Source organism: Narcine bancroftii, chromosome 13, assembly GCF_036971445.1.
Source record: "Narcine bancroftii isolate sNarBan1 chromosome 13, sNarBan1.hap1, whole genome shotgun sequence".
Classification (NCBI taxonomy): Eukaryota; Metazoa; Chordata; class Chondrichthyes; order Torpediniformes; family Narcinidae; genus Narcine; species Narcine bancroftii.
The window spans coordinates 55,566,836-55,574,162 of record NC_091481.1 but is presented as its reverse complement, the minus strand read 5'-3'; the positions used below and the strand labels follow the sequence as shown (position 1 = coordinate 55,574,162).

The window sequence follows — 7,327 nt, the reverse complement described above, 5'->3', positions numbered from 1 at the left end:
CTCCTCTCATCCTTCTACGATCCAAAGTGAAAAGTCCCAGCTCAGCTAACCTTGCCTCATAAGACTTGTTTCCCATCCAGGAAACATCCTGGTAAATCTCCTCTGTACCCTCTCCATAGCTTCCACATCCTTCCTATAATGAGGTGACCAGAACTGAACACATGATGTGATCTGACTAAAGATTTGTAGAGTTGTAACATGACCTCTCTACTCCTGAATTCAATTCCCCATTAATGAATCCCAGCATCCCATAGGCCTTCCTTTTTTTTTAAAATATGGAACGCTTCACGAATTTGCGTGTCATCCTTGCGCAGGGGCCATGCTAATCTTCTCTGTATCATTCCAATTTTAGTATATGTGCTGCCGAAACGAGCACACATAGGCCTTCTTAACTATCCTATCAACCTACGCAGAGACCTTGAGGGATGTATGAATTTGCACCCCAAGTTCCCTCTGTTCATCCACTCTCTTAAGTCATTGACCATTAACCCTGTATTCAGCCTTCTGGTTTGTCCTTCCAAAATGCATCACCTCACACTTATCTGGATTGAACTCCATCTGCCATTTTTCTGCCCAACTCTGCATCCTCTTGTAACCTTTGACCACCTTCAGCTCCGTCCACAAACTCCTCCAACCTTCGTGTCAGCCGTAAACTTATTGACCCTTCCTTTCGCTTCTTCCTCCAGGTCATTTATAAACATCACGAAGTGCAGGGGTCCCAGAACAAACCCCTCCGGCCCCTCCACTAGTCACCTTTTGTCTGCTGGTCCGTGCACCTCCCCCTGCCCTTCTCCCCAACCTTTTAATTCAGATGGGTTTAATTCACTAGTCAAGGCAGAATACTTCCTGTAAATTACTACTCTCTGCTTTCTTCCTACAAGTCAATTTTTTATCTATGCAGCCAATTTTCCCTGATCCCATGCCTCTTGACTTTCTGGATAAGTCTCTCATGGTGACCTTGTCAAACACCTTAGTAAAATCCACGTAGACCAATCTACTGTCCTATTCTCATCAATTTTTTTTACCTCCTCAAAAAATTCAATTAAATTCAAGAAGCATAACTTTCCCTTCACAAAGACAGACTGACCATCCTTGAGTAGACTGCACTTCAAATGCTCATAGATCCTCTCCTTTAGAATTCTCTCCATTAGTTTACACACTACTGGCTCATCAGTCTATAATTCCCAGGATTCTCCCTATTAACCTTTTAAACAAAGTGGCTACATTTATCATTCTCCAATCCTCTGGCACCTCCCCAGTGTTTCAGACCTGAGCCATTCGTCTAGGTATGAGCAAAAAGCAGGCAGGCAGGTGCCCTCCACCACCGTCCCCCTCCCTCCTCCCAAACCCCAACACCTCCCCACCACCTTTTAGCCTGATTTTGCACATGTCTTGATGAAGATCCGGGCCTGAAAAATTGGTCGCCCTTTACTTCTCGCGACAGCTTGCCTTGGTGGCCGCCATGTTGTATTTGACGAATGATAAAACAAATTTACGACTTGCGTCCATTTCGAGATGCCAGTTTTCGGTCAGAACAGAACACGGTCATAAGTTGAGGACGATCTGTACCTTGATGAAGGGCCCAAACCGGAAACGTTGGTTATCTAGCTTTATCTTTGCTACGTAAAGTAATCTTTTGACCTACGGTTCCTGCAACTTTGGGTTTTTACCTCCCTCCATCTTCTCCTTCTCTCCCTCTCTCTCACACACACAGACACACGCACACACACACACACACACACACACACACACACACACACACACACACACACGCACGCACACACACACACACACACACACACACATACACACAGACACACACACACAGACACACACACACAGATACACAAACACATGCACACTCACACATACATACACACCGAGAGACAGACAGAAACACATACACACACACACACATAAACACACACACCCTCAACACGCCCCCCCCCCCACCCTCGTCAGTGTATGCTCCACTAAAAACACAAAAATGATGTAGGAACTCATAAGGTCTTGCAGTGTCCATTGGAGGTTTTCTTTGGCTTGGCTTCGCGGACGAAGATTTATGGAGGGGGGTAAAAGTCCACGTCAGCTGCAGGCTCGTTTGTGGCTGACAAGTCCGATGCGGGACAGGCAGACACGGTTGCAGCGGCTGCAGGGGAAAATTGGTTGGTTGGGGTTGGGTGTTGGGTTTTTCCTCCTTTGCCTTTTGTCAGTGAGGTAAAGACATATTAATTGATGTCTCGGGCCTGAGCTGTTTTTCAAGGAATAAGCAAAAGGCAGGCAGGCATCTGAATTAAAAGGTTGGGGAGAAGGGCAGGGGGAGGTGCACGGACCAGAAGACAAAAGGTGATCAATGGACCTGGAGACAAGAAAAGGTGAGGATTGATCGGCAGAGTGGATGCAGAGCTGGAGAAAAGGAGACAGAGGGAAAGGGGAAGAGATAGAACAAGTGGAAAAGAGACATAGGGATGGGAGAATGGGTGAGGTGGGGTAGGGAGATGGGACTAACAGAAACTGGAGGTCAATGTTAATGGTGGGAGGGTGCCCAGACAAACGATGAGGCATTGTTCCACGGTGCATGTGCAGAGTTCGATAGAGTATTCGATGACATGCTGAATGTCTCTGATTTACAGCTTCCTTGGACCGAAAAGGATGCCTCAAGGTGTTGACTCCAGGGAAGGATAAATGGGCAGTTGAATGTAATAAATAGGAGCAGGAGGTCGTCCATTTGGTCTCTCAAACCTGCTCCGCCATTCACTGAGATCATGGCTGATCTGATGATTGGATCATCTCCACCCACCTGCCTTTACTCAACATTCCTTAGTTCCTCTATTATGTAAAAATCTATCCAACCTTGTCTTAAATATATTTACTCTCCACTACTTCAATGAGCACAGATTCCTTACCCTCTGGGAAAAGCAGTTCCTTCTCGTCTCCATCCTAAATCTACCACCCTGGTCTTCCCCCGCCAATGGGGAACAATTTATCTAACTCTAACTTATCTATACTTTTCTTAAGTTTGGACATGTCTGTGGTGACCCACTTACCAGCAGGCAAACTGGCTCCTAAAAAGGCAGACGCACAGTGGAAAACATGGGAAATTGACCTGCATCCTACTCAGGTTTTCATCTAGACTGACGACATCACTTCTGGTCCATGTGACAGAAGTAGTGACATATATAAGCCCAGCGTGCCAAGCCTGGAGGTGTCAGTCTTGCACTAAACTCCTCAGCACGTACATCGACTTCCCCACGTATACGTCAACTCGACAACGTGTATGGCGATTCCACAAGGTGTACACTGACATCTATAGTAACTCAGTATAGAATACTTCGCGACATGTCTATAAGAATCCCGCTCTGAATTTTATTTTTTCTGAAAGAAAAGCAAATGGGGAGAGGCACAAATTGAAAATATGAAGGTGTTAAGATCAAAGAGAGCATCTGCTGTGCACAATAGGGACATCGGGGAAGTGGTACAAGTGTACAGTCTAAGCACAAGTTGTCGGCAAGGATGGATTAAGTAATATTGAGTAGACACTCACAAGGAGCACAGAGAAAGAAATGCCTTAATGTACTTATTCAAGTAGCAGATGCAGACACTACAGTTGAAGAGGAGACCTAGATCGACAGTGAGTTGAAATAAAAACACAATGCTGGAGAAACTCAGCAGGTCAAACTACAGTGAAACCCCGATTTAACATGCCCTGATTTAACACGAATTCAGATATAAAGCGATGAGTCATTGGACTCAGGCTCCCGGCAGGTGTGAGGACGCAGGGCTTCCGGCAGGAGTGGGGGCATCAGGCTCCCAGCAGGACTTATTGAGACCCCAATTTAGCATGACCCCACTTTTTTGGGGATGAGATTTAATGGACCCTAACAATCACGTCATAATGGGGCCACTTAATAGAGCAAATATAAAGATACATCACCAATGTTTCAGGCTTAAGCTCTTCCTCAAGGTATGAGCAAAATGTGGGCAGGTGCCTGAACTATGGCAAAGATATTGGTCACACCTTGATGAAGGGCTCAAGCCCGAAACGTCGGTTCTGTATCTTTACCTTTGCTACATAAAGGACACTGTTTGACCTGCTGAGTTTCTCCAGCAACATGTTTTTTTTCTTTAACCACCATGTTGGCGGACTTCCGTGTTTTACGGCCATGAGTTGAGTTGGATTTCAACAGAGTCTTTGGCCTGAGGAATAAGTGCAGCGGCAGAGTCCCCAACAGAGCTGAGAAAGTCCAAGGGTCTGACAAAGTTATTGAATGATGCATGAGAAGTATTTTAATCTACCTTTTTCAGAGAGAAAGCAGTGTAGTATGTAAATAAGACACACAATAATATTATCGTGAATGTGATCTGATCACACGTGTTAGCTGTTAGTCTGTGAGAAAATACAGACTTTTGTTCTCAAATGAGGGATGGTTATAATTACTATAATTTGAGTTTGCCAGGGATAACGGCCTGTCTGTAAACACACCAAAGCTCCTGTAGTAGAAACTCAGGAAGGGAGTGTTGTTAGTGGAGCCACTGCCTCATTGGCCCAGATTCCATCCTCACCTCTAGTGCTGCCTGGGTGAATTTGCATGGTCTTACTGTGACACTGTGGGCTCTCTCCACATCGTCCACTGAAAGTAGCCTCCAGCGTGTAGGTAGAACCAGGGAGAAGAGGGGAGGAATGTGGAAGAAATGAAATAGGATTGGTGTAACATTGGTGTGGATGTGTGGTTTAGTGATGGGTCTATTTCCATGTGACAGAACGGTAGAGAGGGAATTGTACTCCCATGAGAGCCAGCATGGTCTCAGAGGGCCAAATGAGCTCCTTCTGTGTTATTATAAGAATCTAATCTGGATATTGGCAGGTTTCAATGAGAGGGAGATTTCTGAGTGCAGAACTTACACTTTCAACAGCGCTTGATTGACTGTGAAGAACTTTAGTTTATCCTGATGTCTGAGAACACCACTATAGAAATGCATCTTTCTGTTTACTCTTTCAAACTGCTCCACTATACTTTCCTACGTGAAATATCTACAGGCCATTTCCATCAAGGTCACTCACGCATGTGTGTGTGCGTATGTCTATGTGTGCACACCGATGTGTGTACATTTTTATGTTTATGTGTGTACGTGTTTTACATGTGGTGTATGTGTACTTGTGATCATGTATTTGTATGTGTTTTTGTATGTTTATATATGTATATACATGTGTGTACTTGTGATTGTATGTGTGTTTGCATATGTATGTTTGCATGTAGATATATGTGTGTGTGTTTATATATGTATGCACATGCATGTGGGGTATGTATAGGTGCAGGTTTTACATGTTTGTGTATGTGTGTATACATGTTTTGCTTATGTTTGTATATGTATTTTTGGATGTATATACATGTGTGTATACATGTGTGCAAACATGTGTAGTGGTGTGCCATGAATGTCAAACAAGGGGTCCTGAATGGAATCTGACTGCTTGAAAGATATTATGCACCACGTTAATTTAAATCACAAAATTCTTACAGATTTGTAGAGACACGTAGGGGGATTGTCTTGTCAGTAATTGTATTTACATGCCATCATCAATGTGAATATTCTCCAAGATGCCTCAGATTAAAACCTATGCAGACCTTGATCTGCTCCCTCTCCTCTTGTCAGACGTGGACAGGCAGCAGTTAGAAAGAAAGAATTCTCAACTGGAGCTATTTCTACATGGAAGGCAGTGCAGGGTACTGAGCAAAGCAAATGGCCTTGGATCCTTGAAGCTGCATCAAGTGCATGGGCAATCTTGATACTGTCTGTCTGCCTAGCCACACACAGAAGTTAGGAGGTGCGACAGAAAAGGTGAGCTCGTGCTTGTGGTGAGTGCACGTGAGTGCACAAGCCAGAGGCACAGAAAAGGTTTAGGGTTGAGGAGTCTGGTGGTGGAGGGGGAGCAGCTGTTCCTGATCCTGGTGGTGCGAGTCTTGTGGCACTGATACCTCTTTTCTGATGGCAGCAGTGAGAACAGAGCGTGTGCTGGGTCGTGTGGGTCTTTAATGATGGCTGCTACTCTCTGACAGCAGCGTTCCCTGTAGATGTTCTCGATGGCAGGGAGGGTTTTGCCTGTGATATCCTGAGCTGTGTTCCCTACCTTCTAAAAGGCTTTCTGCTCAGGGATATTAGTGTCCCCATACCAGACTGTGATGCAGCTGGTCAGCATACTTCCCACCACACCTCTGTAGAAATTGGCAGGGTTTCTGATGACCTGTCCACAGACTAGATTAGGGATGCCTTGGATTAAGGTCACCAAATCACCAGCAGGCCACACTGGTTTCATTTGGTCCATATCCCCCTGAACCTTTCCTGTCCATGCCCCTGACTAAATGTACTCCCCTATACCACTAAATGTTGCGATTGTCCCTACTTCTCCCATTCCCTCTGTCACCTTGTTCCATGTACCCACCCCACCCTCTGTGTGAAGGAAGTGCCCCTTCAGGTCTCTTTTAAGTCTTTCACTGTCCCCCCCCCCACCCCCTCACCTTATTCCCCTCCACGATCCTCCTGTAATAACTGCGTGGTCTCTGGACTCCAGTGTCAGCCATGTAAAAACATGTCCTGCCCCACGGAGCTGACTGACTCTTTTTGGCCCAACATCTGGGCATTTGCCTGAGACATTACATTGCTTGTCCTTGCAGTAGGTTTGAAGGAGTTTGTGGAGATAGCGCTGGGTGTTATCTCTCCAGCATTCTGAGACTCGTGACTCCAAGTCTCAGAAGCCTGTAGGAGGGCAGGAATTTTTATATATATCAAAAATAAATTTTATTCGCAATAAATTATTTACAGGAATAAAACTGTTCAAATTGCTTTCGGAGTCTCGATGTTTTCCATCACAGTGGAATCAGAATCAGAATGAATTTTCATGAGGTATATAAAATTATGAGGGGGGTAGACAGAGTAGATGTGAATAAGCTCTTCCTCTTGAGGGTAGGTGAGATTGGAATGAGGGGTGATAAGTCAAGGGTTAGGGGGCAAAAGTTTAGAAGTAACACAAGAGGAAGCTTCTTCATTCAGAGAGGGGTGGCTGAGTGGAATGACCTTCCGGAAGAGGTGGTTGCAGCAGGTTCAATTTTTTCATTTAAGGGAAGGTTGGATGAGTGCATGGTTAGGACGGGAGTGGAGGGTTTTGGACAGGGAGCGGGTGGGTGGGACTCGTGGAGTTCTCTTAAATTGGTGCGTACTAGAGGGGCTGAGATGGCCTGTTTCCGTATTGTAATTGCTATATGGTTATATGAACATGTCACAAAATTTGCTGTTTTGAAACAGCATTACAGGTGTAACATTGCTCTAACTT

At 45.1% G+C, this 7,327-nt stretch overlaps 1 non-coding gene across 1 annotated transcript; it reads right to left on the bottom strand.

Moving 5' to 3' along the window:
- Window positions 1-269: 269 nt before the first annotated feature.
- Window positions 270-376, bottom strand: LOC138749104 (U6 spliceosomal RNA). Its single transcript, XR_011348417.1, has one exon. It is a non-coding gene; the product is annotated as a U6 spliceosomal RNA (small nuclear RNA).
- Window positions 377-7,327: the final 6,951 nt, after the last annotated feature.